The following is a 15,249-nucleotide window of genomic DNA, read 5'->3' as shown; positions in this document are numbered from 1 at the left end:
CTCTGCCGGGAACACTCAGAATGAGGTTCTGAGGTATTGCAATATAGGAGCGTTTCACTGCTTTCAAGGCTTCTTAGGAAGAATTCCGGCATCTTGCTGCTGACAGGCCTCCGGCGTTTCCGGGTGAACATCTCCTTGTAAATCCCCCGAGGTTACTTGTACACCCGTGAAATTTGGCCAGTTTATGCAGTTTGCATTGCTGCACAATTGCCTCTGCCTAGCTCTGCCGCGGTTGCAAACATTCAGGCGTGGCAGCCAGATAGGCTGGTCCACGGAAGACACGGCCAGCGGACTGGGTATATCTGCTTCTCGTTCTTCTCACCTGAGTGCTACTGATTCCAGCTTTGATAGCTACACTCTACTCAACCGGAGCAGTAAGCTGAACCTCAACTTAATGCACTTTGTGAAAGTGTTGAGAACTAGAGCTCAGTTGTTGGGCACGCCACCACTATCCATCCAGCCTTATGGACGTTACTGCCTATATCTTGATCTAATTAGTCCACTGTTGTGTTCAGCTGAATGACCTCTGCCGGGAACACTCAGAAAGAGGTTCTGAGTTATTGCAACATGGGAGGGTTTCATTGCTTTCAAGGCTTCTTAGGAAGAATTCCGGAATCTTGCTGCTGACAGGCTTCCGGCGGTTCCGGGTGAACATCTGCTTGTAAATCCCCCGGGGTTTCTTGTACACCCGTGAAATTTGGCCAGTTTATGCAGTTTGCATTGCTGCACAATTGCGCCTGCCTAGCTCTGCCGCGGTTGCAAACATTCAGGCGTGGCAGCCAGATAGGCTGGTCCCCTTAGGACAGGGCCAGCGGACTGGGTATATCTCCTTCCCCTTCTTCTCACCTGAGTGCTACTGATTCCAGCTCTGACGGCTACACTCTACTCAACCGGAGCAGTAAACTGAACCTCAACTCATGGCACTTTGTGAAAGTGTTGAAAACTAGAGCTCAGTTGTTGGGCACGCCACCACTGTCCATCCAGCACTATGGACGGCAATGCCTATATCTGGCTCTAATTAGTCCATGGTTGTGTTCAGCTGAATGACCTCTGCCGGGAACACTCAGAAAGAGGTTCTGAGTTATTGCAACATAGGAGCGTTTCACTGCTTTCAAGACTTCTTAGGAAGAATTCCGGAATCTTGCTGCCGGCAGGCCTCCCTCTGTTCCGGGTGAATATCTGCTTGTAAATCCCCCGTGGTTTCTTTTACAACCGTGAAATTTGGCCAGGTTATGCAGTTTGCATTGCTGCACAATTGCGCCTGCCTAGCTCTGCCGCGGTTGCAAACATTCAGGCATGGCAGCCAGATAGGCTGGACCCCGTAGGACACGGCCAGAGGACTGGGTATATCTGCTTCTCGTTCTTCTCACCTGAGTGCTACTGATTCCAGCTTTGACAGCTACACTCTACTCAACCGGAGCACTAAGCTGAACCTCAACTTATGGCACTTTGTGAAAGTGTTGAGAACTAGAGCACAGTTGTTGGGCACGCCACCACTGTCCATCCAGCACTATGGACGGCACTGCCTACATCTGGCTCTAATTAGTCCACGGTTGTGTTCAGCCGAATGACCTCTGCCGGGAACACTCAGAATGAGGTTCTGAGGTATTGCAATATAGGAGCGTTTCACTGCTTTCAAGGCTTCTTAGGAAGAATTCCGGCATCTTGCTGCCGGCAGGCCTCCGGCTGTTCCGGGTGAACCTCTCCTTGTAAATCCCCCGTGGTTTTTGTACACCCGTGAAATTTGGCCAGGTTATGCAGTTTGCATTGCTGCACAATTGCGCCTGCCTAGCTCTGCCGCGGTTGCAAACATTCAGGCGTGGCAGCCAGATAGGCTGGTCCCCGTAGGACACGGCCAGCGGACTGGGTATATCTGCTTCTCGTTCTTCTCACCTGAGTTCTACTGATTCCAGCTTTGACAGCTACACTCTACTCAACCGGAGCAGTAAGCTGAACCTCAACTTATGGCACTTTGTGAAAGTGTTGAGAACTAGAGCTCCGTTGTTGTGCACGCCACCACTGTCCATCCAGCACTATGGACGGCACTGCCTACATCTGGCTCTAATTAGTCCACGGTTGTGATCAGCCGAATGACCTCTGCCGGGAACACTCAGAATGAGGTTCTGAGGTATTGCAACATAGGAGCGTTTCACTGCTTTCAAGGCTTCTTAGGAAGAATTCCGGAATCTTGCTGCCGGCAGGCCTCTGGCGGTTCCGCGTGAACATCTGCTTGTAAATCCCCCGTGGTTTCTTGTACACCCGTGAAATTTGGCCAGGTTATGCAGTTTGCATTGCTGCACAATTGCCTCTGCCTAGCTCTGCCGCGGTTGCAAACATTCAGGCGTGGCAGCCAGATAGGCTCGTCCACGGAAGACAAGGCCAGCGGACTGGGTATATCTCCTTCCCCTTCTTCTCCCCTGAGTGCTACTGATTCCAGCTCTGACGGCTACACTCTACTCAACCGGAGCAGTAAACTGAACCTCAACTTATGGCACTTTGTGAAAGTGTTGAGAACTAGAGCTCAGTTGTTGGGCACGCCACCACTGTCCATCCAGCAGTATGGACGGCACTGCCTACATCTGGCTCTAATTAGTCCACGGTTGTGTTCATCCGAATGAACTTTGTTGGGAACACTCAGAATGAGGTTCTGAGTTATTGCAACATAGGAGCGTTTCACTGCTTTCAAGGCTTCTTAGGAAGAATTCCGGAATCTTGCTGCCGGCAGGCCTCCGGCTGTTCCGGGTGAACATCTCCTTGTAAATCCCCCGTGGTTTCTTGTACACCCGTGAAATTTGGCCTGGTTATGCAGTTTGCATTGCTGCACAATTGCGCCTGCCTAGCTCTACCGCGGTTGCAAACATTCAGGCGTGGCAGCCAGATAGGCTGGTCCCCGTAGGACACGGCCAGTGGACTGGGTATATCTGCTTCTCTTCTTCTCACCTGAGTGCTACTGATTCCAGTTTTGACAGCTACACTCTACTCAACCGGAGCAGTAAGCTGAACCTCAACTTATGGCACTTTGTGAAAGTGTTGAGAACTAGAGCTCAATGTTGTGCACGCCACCACTGTCCATCCAGCACTATGGACGGCACTGCCTACATCTGGCTCTAATTAGTCCACGGTCGTGATCAGCCGAATGACCTCTGCCGGGAACACTCAGAATGAGGTCATGAGGTATTGCAACATAGGAGCATTTCACTGCTTTCAAGGCTTCTTAGGAAGAATTCCCGGAATCTTGCTGCCCGCAGGCCTCCGGCGGTTCCGCATGAACATCTGCTTGTAAATCCCCCGTGGTTTCTTGTACACCCGTGAAATTTGGCCAGGTTATGCAGTTTGCATTGCTGCACAATTGCGCCTGCCTAGCTCTGCCGCGGTTGCAAACATTCAGGCGTGGCAGCCAGATAGGCTGGTCCACGGAAGACACGGCCAGCGGACTGTGTATATCTGCTTCTCGTTCTTCTCACCTGAGTGCTACTGATTCCAGCTTTGACAGCTACACTCTACTCAACCGGAGCAGTAAGCTGAACCTCAACTTATGGCACTTTGTGAAAGTGTTGAGAACTAGAGCTCCGTTGTTGTGCACGCCACCACTGTCCATCCAGCACTATGGACGGCACTGCTTACATCTGGCTCTAATTAGTGCACGGTTGTGTTCAGCCGAATGACCTCTGCCGGGAACACTCAGAATGAGGTTCTGAGTTATTGCAACATGGGAGCGTTTCATTGCTTTCAAGGCTTCTTAGGAAGAATTCCGGAATCTTGCTGCTGACAGGCCTCCGGCGGTTCCGGGTGAACATCTCCTTGTAAATCCCCCGAGGTTACTTGTACACCCGTGAAATTTGGCCAGTTTATGCAGTTTGCATTGCTGCACAATTGCCTCTGCCTAGCTCTGCCGCGGTTGCAAACATTCAGGCGTGGCAGCCAGATAGCCTGGTCCACGGAAGACACAGCCAGCGGACTGGGTATATCTGCTTCTCGTTCTTCTCACCTGAGTCCTACTGATTCCAGCTTTGACAGCTACACTCTACTCAACCGGAGCAGTAAGCTGAACCTCAACTTATGGCACTTTGTGAAAGTGTTGAGAACTAGAGCTCAGTTGTTGGGCACGCCACCACTGTCCATCCAGCACTATGGACGGCACTGCCTACATCTGGCTCTAATTAGTCCACGGTTGTGTTCAGCTGAATGACCTCTGCCGGGAACACTCAGAAAGAGGTTCTGAGTTATTGCAACATAGGAGCGTTTCACTGCTTTCAAGGCTTCTTAGGAAGAATTCCGGAATCTTGCTGCCGGGAGGCCTCCGGCGGTTCCGGGTGAACATCTGCTTGTAAATACCCCGTGGTTTCTTATACACCCGTGAAATTTGGCCAGGTTATGCAGTTTGCATTGCTGCACAATTCCGCCTGCCTAGCTCTGCCGCGGTTGCAAACATTCAGGCGTGGCAGCCAGATAGGCTTGTCCACGGAAGACACGGCCGGCGGACTGGGTATATCTGCTTCTCGTTCTTCTCACCTGAGTGCTACTGATTCCAGCTTTGACAGCTACACTCTACTCAACCGGAGCAGTAAGCTGAACCTCAACTTATGGCACTTTGTGAAAGTGTTGAGAACTAGAGCTCAGTTGTTGGGCACGCCACCACTGTCCATCCAGCACTATGGACGGCACTGCCTACATCTGGCTCTAATTAGTCCACGGTTGTGTTCAGCTGAATGACCTCTGCCGGGAACACTCAGAAAGAGGTTCTGAGTTATTGCAACATAGGAGCGTTTCACTGCTTTCAAGGCTTCTTAGGAAGAATTCCGGAATCTTGCTGCCGGCAGGCCTCCGGCTGTTCCGGGTGAACATCTCGTTGTAAATCCCCCGTGGTTTCTTGTACACCCGTGAAATTTGGCCAGGTTATGCAGTTTGCATTGCTACACAATTGCGCCTGCCTAGCTCTGCCGCGGTTGCAAACATTCAGGCGTGGCAGCCAGATAGGCTGGTCCCCTTAGGACACGGCCAGCGGACTGGGTGTATCTCCTTCCCCTTCTTCTCACCTGAGTGCTACTGATTCCAGCTCTGAAGGCTACACTCTACAAAACAGGAGCAGTAAACTGAACCTCAACTTATGGCACTTTGTGAAAGTGTTGAGAACTAGAGCTCAGTTGTTGGGCACGCCACCACTGTCCATCCAGCACTATGGACGGCACTGCCTACATCTGGCTCTAATTAGTCCACGGTTGTGTTCAGCTGAATGACCTCTGCCGGGAACACTCAGAATAAGGTTCTGAGTTACTTCAACATAGGAGCTTTTCACTGCTTTCAAGGCTTCTTAGGAAGAATTCCGGAATCTTGCTGCAGGCAGGCCTCCGGCGGGTCCGGGTGAACATTTCCTTGTAAATCCCCCGTGGTTTCTTGTACACCCGTGAAATTTGGCCAGGTTATGCAGTTTGCATTGCTGCACGATTGCGCCTGCCTAGCTCTGCCGCGGTTGCAAACATTCAGGCGTGGCAGCCAGATAGGCGGGTCCACGGAAGACACGGCCAATGGACTGGGTATATCTGCTTCTCGTTCTTCTGACCTGAGTGCTACTGATTCCAGCTTTGACAGCTACACTCTACTCAACCGGAGCAGTAAGCTGAACCTCAACTTATGGCACTTTGTAAAAGTGTTGAGAACTAGAGCTCAATGTTGTGCACGCCACCACTGTCCATCCAGCACTATGGACGGCACTGCCTACATCTGGCTCTAATTAGTCCACGGTTGTGATCAGCCGAATGACCTCTGCCGGGAACACTCAGAATGAGGTTCTGAGGTATTGCAACATAGGAGCGTTTCACTGCTTTCAAGGCTTCTAAGGAACAATTCCGGAATCTTGCTGCCGGCAGGCCTCCGGCGGTTCCGCGTGAACATCTGCTTGTAAATCCCCCGTGGTTTCTTGTACACCCGTGAAATTTGGCCAGGTTATGCAGTTTGCATTGCTGCACAATTGCGCCTGCCTAGCTCTGCCACGGTTGCAAACATTCAGGCTTGGCAGCCAGATAGGCTGGTCCACGTAGGACACGGCCAGTGGACTGGGTATATCTGCTTCTCGTTCTTCTCACCTGAGTGCTACTGATTCCAGCTTTGACAGCTACACTCTACTCAACCGGAGCAGTAAGCTGAACCTCAACTTATGGCAGTTTGTGAAAGTGTTGAGAACTAGAGCTCAGTTGTTGGGCACGGCACCACTGTCCATCCAACCCTATGGACGATACTGCCTATATCTTGATCTATTTAGTCCACGGTTGTGTTCAGCTGAATGACCTCTGCCGGGAACACTCAGAAAGAGGTTCTGAGTTATTGCAACATGGGAGCGTTTCATTGCTTTCAAGGCTTCTTAGGAAGAATTCCGGAATCTTGCTGCTGACAGGCCTCCAGCGGTTCCGGGTGAACATCTTCTTGTAAATCCCCCGAGGTTTCTTGTACACCCGTGAAATTTGGCCAGTTTATGCAGTTCGCATTGCTGCAAAATTGCCTCTGCCTAGCTCTGCCGCGGTGGCAAACATTCAGGCGTGGCAGCCAGATAGGCTGGTCCACGGAAGACACGGCCAGCGGACTGGGTATATCTGCTTCTTGTTCTTCTCACCTGAGTGCTACTGATTCCAGCTTTGACAGCTACACTCTACTCAACCGGAGCAGTAAGCTGAACCTCAACTTATGGCACTTTGTGAAAGTTTTGAGAACTAGAGCTCAGTTGTTGAGCACGCCACCACTGTCCATCCAGCACTATGGAAGGCACTGCCTACATCTGGCTCTAATTAGTCCACGGTTGTGTTCAGATGAATGATCTCTGCCGGGAACACTCAGAAAGAGGTTCTGAGTTATTGCAACATAGGAGCGTTTCACTGCTTTCAAGGCTTCTTTGGAAGAATTACGGAATCTTGCTGCCGGCAGGCCACCGGCTGTTCCGGGTGAACATCTCCTTGTAAATCCCCCGTGGTTTCTTGTACACCCGTGAAATTTGGCCAGGTTATGCAGTTTGCATTGCTACACAATTGCGCCTGCCTAGCTCTGCCGCGGTTGCAAACATTCAGGCGTGGCAGCCAGATAGGCTGGTCCATTAGGACACGGCCAGCGGACTGGGTATATCTCCTTCCCCTTCTTCTCACCTGAGTGCTACTTATTCCAGCCTTGAAGGCTACACTCTACAAAACCGGAGCAGTAAACTGAACCTCAACTTATGGCACTTTGTGAAAGTGTTGAGAACTAGAGCTCAGTTGTTGGGCACGCCACCACTGTCCATCCAGCACTATGGACGGCACTGCCTACATCTGGCTATAATTAGTCCACGGTTGTGTTCATCCGAATGACCTCTGCCGGAAAGAGTCAGAATGAGGTTCTGAGGTATTGCAACATAGGAGCGTTTCACTGCTTTCAAGGCTTCTTAGGATGAATTCCGGCATCTTGCTGCTGGCAGGCCTCCGGCGGTTCCGGGTGAACATCTCCTTGTAAATCCCCCGTGGTTTCTTGTGAACCCGTGAAATTTGGCCAGGTTATGCAGTTTGCATTGCTGCACGATTGCGCCTGCCTAGCTCTGCTGCGGTTGCAAACATTCAGGCTTGGCAGCCAGATAGGCTGGTCCCCGTAGGACACGGCCAGTGGACTGGGTATATCTGCTTCTCGTTCTTCTCACCTGAGTCCTACTGATTCCAGCTTTGACAGCTACACTCTACTCAACCGGAGCAGTAAGCTGAACCTCAACTTATGGCACTTTGTGAAAGTGTTGAGAACTAGAGCTCAGTTGTTGGGCACGCCACCACTGTCCATCCAGCACTATGGACGGCACTGCCTACATCTGGCTCTAATTAGTCCACGGTTGTGTTCAGCTGAATGACCTCTGCCGGGAACACTCAGAATGAGGTTCTGAGTTATTGCAACATAGGAGCGTTTCACTGCTTTCAAGGCTTCTTAGGAAGAATTCCGGAATCTTGCTGCCGGCAGGCCTCCGGCGGTTCCGGGTGAACATCTGCTTGTAAATCCCCCGTGGTTTCTTCTACACCCGTGAAATTTGGCCAGGTTATGCAGTTTGCATTGCTGCACAATTGCGCCTGCCTAGCTCTGCCGAGGTTGCAAATACTCAGGCATGGCATCCAGATAGGCTGGTCCCCGTAGGACACGGCCAGCGGACTGGGTATATCTGCTTCTCGTTCTTCTCACCTGAGTGCTACTGATTCCAGCTTTGACAACTACACTCTACTCAACCGGAGCAGTAAGCTGAACCTCAACTTATGGCACTTTGTGAAAGTGTTGAGAACTAGAGCTCAGTTGTTTGGCACGCCACCACTGTCCATCCAGCACTATGTACGGCACTGCCTACATCTGGCTCTAATTAGTCCTCGGTTGTGTTCAGCCGAATGATCTCTGCCGGGAAGAGTCAGAATGAGGTTCTGAGTTATTGCAACATAGGAGCGTTTCACTGATTTCAAGGGTTCTTAGGAAGAATTCCGGAATCTTGCTGCCCAAAGGCCTCCGGCGGTTCCGGTGAACATCTCCTTGTAAATCCCCCGTGGTTTCTTGTACACCCGTGAAATTTGGCCAGGTTATGCAGTTTGCATTGCTGCACAATTGCGCCTGCCTAGCTCTACCGCGGTTGCAAACATTCAGGCGTGGCAGCCAGATAGGCTGGTCCCCGTAGGACACGGCCAGTGGACTGGGTATATCTGCTTCTCTTCTTCTCACCTGAGTGCTACTGATTCCAGTTTTGACAGCTACACTCTACTCAACCGGAGCAGTAAGCTGAACCTCAATTTATGGCACTTTGTGAAAGTGTTGAGAACTAGAGCTCAATGTTGTGCACGCCACCACTGTCCATCCAGCACTATGGACGGCACTGCCTACATCTGGCTCTAATTAGTCCACGGTCGTGATCAGCCGAATGACCTCTGCCGGGAACACTCAGAATGAGGTCATGAGGTATTGCAACATAGGAGCATTTCACTGCTTTCAAGGCTTCTTAGGAAGAATTCCCGGAATCTTGCTGCCGGCAGGCCTCCGGCGGTTCCGCATGAACATCTGCTTGTAAATCCCCCGTGGTTTCTTGTACACCCGTGAAATTTGGCCAGGTTATGCAGTTTGCATTGCTGCACAATTGCGCCTGCCTAGCTCTGCCGTGGTTGCAAACATTCAGGCGTGGCAGCCAGATAGGCTGGTCCACGGAAGACACGGCCAGCGGACTGTGTATATCTGCTTCTCGTTCTTCTCACTTGAGTGCTACTGATTCCAGCTTTGACAGCTACACTCTACTCAACCGGAGCAGTAAGCTGAACCTCAACTTATGGCACTTTGTGAAAGTGTTGAGAACTAGAGCTCCGTTGTTGTGCACGCCACCACTGTCCATCCAGCACTATGGACGGCACTGCTTACATCTGACTCTAATTAGTGCACGGTTGTGTTCAGCCGAATGACCTCTGCCGGGAACACTCAGAATGAGGTTCTGAGTTATTGCAACATGGGAGCGTTTCATTGCTTTCAAGGCTTCTTAGGAAGAATTCCGGAATCTTGCTGCTGACAGGCCTCCGGCGGTTCCGGGTGAACATCTCCTTGTAAATCCCCCGAGGTTACTTGTACACCCGTGAAATTTGGCCAGTTTATGCAGTTAGCATTGCTGCACAATTGCCTCTGCCTAGCTCTGCCGCGGTTGCAAACATTCAGGCGTGGCAGCCAGATAGGCTGGTCCACGGAAGACACAGCCAGCGGACTGGGTATATCTGCTTCTCGTTCTTCTCACCTGAGTGCTACTGATTCCAGCTTTGACAGCTACACTCTACTCAACCGGAGCAGTAAGCTGAACCTCAACTTATGGCACTTTGTGAAAGTGTTGAGAACTAGAGCTCAGTTGTTGGGCACGCCACCACTGTCCATCCAGCACTATGGACGGCACTGCCTACATCTGGCTCTAATTCGTCCACGGTTGTGTTCAGCTGAATGACCTCTGCCGGGAACACTCAGAAAGAGGTTCTGAGTTATTGCAACATAGGAGCGTTTCACTGCTTTCAAGGCTTCTTAGGAAGAATTCCGGAATCTTGCTGCCGGGAGGCCTCCGGCGGTTCCGGGTGAACATCTGCTTGTAAATACCCCGTGGTTTCTTATACACCCGTGAAATTTGGCCAGGTTATGCAGTTTGCATTGCTGCACAATTCCGCCTGCCTAGCTCTGCCGCGGTTGCAAACATTCAGGCGTGGCAGCCAGATAGGCTTGTCCACGGAAGACACGGCCGGGGGACTGGGTATATCTGCTTCTCGTTCTTCTCACCTGAGTGCTACTGATTCCAGCTTTGACAGCTACACTCTACTCAACCGGAGCAGTAAGCTGAACCTCAACTTATGGCACTTTGTGAAAATGTTGAGAACTAGAGCTCAGTTGTTGGGCACGCCACCACTGTCCATCCAGCACTATGGACGGCACTGCCTACATCTGGCTCTAATTAGTCCACGGTTGTGTTCAGCTGAATGACCTCTGCCGGGAACACTCAGAAAGAGGTTCTGAGTTATTGCAACATAGGAGCGTTTCACTGCTTTCAAGGCTTCTTAGGAAGAATTCCGGAATCTTGCTGCCGGCAGGCCTCCGGCTGTTCCGGGTGAACATCTCGTTGTAAATCCCCCGTGGTTTCTTGTACACCCGTGAAATTTGGCCAGGTTATGCAGTTTGCATTGCTACACAATTGCGCCTGCCTAGCTCTGCCGCGGTTGCAAACATTCAGGCGTGGCAGCCAGATAGGCTGGTCCCCTTAGGACACGGCCAGCGGACTGGGTGTATCTCCTTCCCCTTCTTCTCACCTGAGTGCTACTGATTCCAGCTCTGAAGGCTACACTCTACAAAACAGGAGCAGTAAACTGAACCTCAACTTATGGCACTTTGTGAAAGTGTTGAGAACTAGAGCTCATTTGTTGGGCACGCCACCACTGTCCATCCAGCACTATGGACGGCACTGCCTACATCTGGCTCTAATTAGTCCACGGTTGTGTTCAGCTGAATGACCTCTGCCGGGAACACTCAGAATAAGGTTCTGAGTTACTTCAACATAGGAGCTTTTCACTGCTTTCAAGGCATCTTAGGAAGAATTCCGGAATCTTGCTGCCGGCAGGCCTCCGGCGGGTCCGGGTGAATATCTCCTTGTAAATCCCCCGTGGTTTCTTGTACACCCGTGAAATTTGGCCAGGTTATGCAGTTTGCATTGCGGCATGATTGCGCCTGCCTAGCTCTGCCGCGGTTGCAAACATTCAGGCGTGGCAGCCAGATAGGCTGGTCCAGGGAAGACACGGCCAATGGACTGGGTATATCTGCTTCTCGTTCTTCTGACCTGAGTGCTACTGATTCCAGCTTTGACAGCTACACTCTACTCAACCGGAGCAGTAAGCTGAACCTCAACTTATGGCACTTTGTGAAAGTGTTGAGAACTAGAGCTCAATGTTGTGCACGCCACCACTGTCCATCCAGCACTATGGACGGCACTGCCTACATCTGGCTCTAATTAGTCCACGGTTGTGATCAGCCGAATGACCTCTGCCGGGAACACTCAGAATGAGGTTCTGAGGTATTGCAACATAGGAGCGTTTCACTGCTTTCAAGGCTTCTAAGGAAGAATTCCGGAATCTTGCTGCCGGCAGGCCTCCGGCGGTTCCGCGTGAACATCTGCTTGTAAATCCCCCGTGGTTTCTTGTACACCCGTGAAATTTGGCCAGGTTATGCAGTTTGCATTGCTGCACAATTGCGCCTGCCTAGCTCTGCCGCGGTTGCAAACATTCAGGCTTGGCAGCCAGATAGGCTGGTCCCCGTAGGACACGGCCAGTGGACTGGGTATATCTGCTTCTCTTCTTCTCACCTGAGTGCTACTGATTCCAGTTTTGACAGCTACACTCTACTCAACCGGAGCAGTAAGCTGAACCTCAACTTATGGCACTTTGTGAAAGTGTTGAGAACTAGAGCTCAATGTTGTGCACGCCACCACTGTCCATCCAGCACTATGGACGGCACTGCCTACATCTGGCTCTAATTAGTCCACGGTCGTGATCAGCCGAATGACCTCTGCCGGGAACACTCAGAATGAGGTCATGAGGTATTGCAACATAGGAGCATTTCACTGCTTTCAAGGCTTCTTAGGAAGAATTCCCGGAATCTTGCTGCCGGCAGGCCTCCGGCGGTTCCGCATGAACATCTGCTTGTAAATCCCCCGTGGTTTCTTGTACACCCGTGAAATTTGGCCAGGTTATGCAGTTTGCATTGCTGCACAATTGCGCCTGCCTAGCTCTGCCGCGGTTGCAAACATTCAGGCGTGGCAGCCAGATAGGCTGGTCCACGGAAGACACGGCCAGCGGACTGTGTATATCTGCTTCTCGTTCTTCTCACCTGAGTGCTACTGATTCCAGCTTTGACAGCTACACTCTACTCAACCGGAGCAGTAAGCTGAACCTCAACTTATGGCACTTTGTGAAAATGTTGAGAACTAGAGCTCAGTTGTTGGGCATGCCACCACTGTCCATCCAGCACTATGGACGGCACTGCCTACATCTGGCTCTAATTAGTCCACGGTTGTGTTCAGCTGAATGACCTCTGCCGGGAACACTCAGAAAGAGGTTCTGAGTTATTGCAACATGGGAGCGTTTCATTGCTTTCAAGGCTTCTTAGGAAGAATTCCGGAATCTTCCTGCCGACCCCCCTCCGACGGTTGCGGGTGAACATCTCCTTGTAAATCCCCCATCGTTTCTTGTACACCCGTGAAATTTGGCCAGGTTATGCAGTTTGCATTGCTGCACAATTGCGCCTGCCTAGCTCTGCCGCGGTTGCAAACATTCAGGCGTGGCAGCCAGACAGCCTGGTGCACGGAAGACACGGCCAGCAGCCTGGGTATATCTGCTTCTCGTTCTTCTCACCTGAGTGCTACTGATTCCAGCTTTGACAGCTACACTCTACTCAACCGGAGCAGTAAGCTGAACCTCAACTTATGGAACTTTGTGAAAGTGTTGAGAACTAGAGCTCAGTTGTTGGGCACGCCACCACTGTCCATCCAGCACTATGGACGGCACTGCCTACATCTGGCTCTAATTAGTCCACGGTTGTGTTCAGCTGAATGACCTCTACCGGGAACATTCAGAATGAGGTTCTGAGTTACTGCAACATAGGAGCGTTTCACTGCTTTCAAGGCTTCTTAGGAAGAATTCCGGAATCTTGCTGCCGGCAGGCCTCCGGCGGTTGGGGGTGAACATCTCCTTGTAAATCCCCCGTGGTTTCTTGTACACCCGTGAAATTTGGCCAGGTTATGCAGTTTGCAATGCTGCACAATTGCGCCTGCCTAGCTCTACCGCGGTTGCAAACATTCAGGCGTGGCAGCCAGATAGGCTGGTCCCCGGAAGACACGGCCAGCGGACTGGGTATATCTGCTTCTCGTTCTTCTCACCTGAGTGCTACTGATTCCAGCTTTGACAGCTACACTCTACTCAACCAGAGCAGTAAGCTGAACCTCAAGTTATGACACTTTGTGAAAGTGTTGAGAACTAGAGCTCAGTTGTTGGGCACGCCACCACTGTCCATCCAGCACTATGGACGGCACTGCCTACATCTGGCTCTAATTAGTCCACAGTTGTGTTCATCCGAATGACCTCTACCGGGAACATTCAGAATGAGGTTCTGAGTTACTGCAACATAGGAGCGTTTCACTGCTTTCAAGGCTTCTTAGGAAGAATTCCGGAATCTTGCTGCCGGCAGGCCTCCGGCGGTTGGGGGTGAACATCTCCTTGTAAATCCCCCGTGGTTTCTTGTACACCCGTGAAATTTGGCCATGTTATGCAGTTTGCATTGCTGCACAATTGCGCCTGCCTAGCTCTACCGCGGTTGCAAACATTCAGGCGTGGCAGCCAGATAGGCTGGTCCCCGGAAGACACGGCCAGCGGACTGGGTATATCTGCTTCTCGTTCTTCTCACCTGAGTGCTACTGATTCCAGCTTTGACAGCTACACTCTACTCAACCAGAGCAGTAAGCTGAACCTCAAGTTATGACACTTTGTGAAAGTGTTGAGAACTTGAGCTCAGTTGTTGGGCACGCCACCACTGTCCATCCAGCACTATGGACGGCACTGCCTACATCTGGCTCTAATTAGTCCACAGTTGTGTTCATCCGAATGACCTCTGCCGGGAACAGTCAGAATGACTTTCTGAGTTATTGCAACATAGGAGCGTTTCACTGCTTTCAAGGCTTCTTAGGAAGAATTCCGGAATCTTGCTGCCGGCAGGCCTCCGGCTGTTCCGGGTGAACATCTCCTTGTAAATCCCCCGTGGTTTCTTTTACAACCGTGAAATTTGGCCAGGTTATGCAGTTTGCATTGCTGCAGAATTGTGCCTGCCTAGCTATGCCGCGGTTGCAAACATTCAGGCGTGGCAGCCAGATAGGCTGGTCCCCGGAAGACATGGCCAGCGGACTGGGTATATCTGCTTCTCGTTCTTCTCACCTGAGTGCTACTGATTCCAGCTTTGACAGCTACACTCTACTCAACCGGAGCAGTAAGCTGAACCTCAACTTATGGCACTTTGTGAAAGTGTTGAGAACTAGAGCTCAGTTGTTGGGCACGCCACCACTGTCCATCCAGCACTATGGACGGCACTGCCTACATCTGGCTCTAATTAGTCCACGGTTGTGTTCAGCCGAATGACCTCTGCCGGGAACACTCACAATGAGGTTCTGAGTTATTGCAACATAGGAGCGTTTCACTGCTTTCAAGGCTTCTTAGGAAGAATACCGGAATCTTGCTGCCGGCAAGCCTCTGGCTGTTCCGGGTGAACATCTGCTTGTAAATCCCCCGTGGTTTCTTGTACACCGGTGAAATTTGGCGAGGTTATGCAGTTTGCATTGCTGCACGATTGCGCCTGCCTAGCTCTGCCGCGGTTGCAAACATTCAGGCTTGGCAGCCAGATAGGCTGGTCCCCGTAGGACACGGCCAGTGGACTGGGTATATCTGCTTCTCGTTCTTCTCACCTGAGTGCTACTGATTCCAGCTTTGACAGCTACACTCTACTCAACCCGAGCAGTAAGCTGAACCTCAACTTATGGCACTTTGTGAAAGTGTTGAGAATTAGAGCTCAGTTGTTGGGCACGCCACCACTGTCCATCCAGCACTATGGACGGCACTGCCTACATCTGGCTCTAATTAGTCCACGGTTGTGTTCAGCCGAATGACCTCTGCCGGGAACAGTCAGAATGACTTTCTGAGTTATTGCAACATAGGAGCGTTTCACTGC

The sequence above is a fragment of the Dipodomys merriami genome, unplaced genomic scaffold, assembly GCF_024711535.1.
Source record: "Dipodomys merriami isolate MVZ:Mamm:240054 unplaced genomic scaffold, mDipMer1.0.p SCAF_40, whole genome shotgun sequence".
NCBI lineage: Eukaryota > Metazoa > Chordata > Mammalia > Rodentia > Heteromyidae > Dipodomys > Dipodomys merriami.
This window is presented reverse-complemented; position numbering follows the sequence as displayed.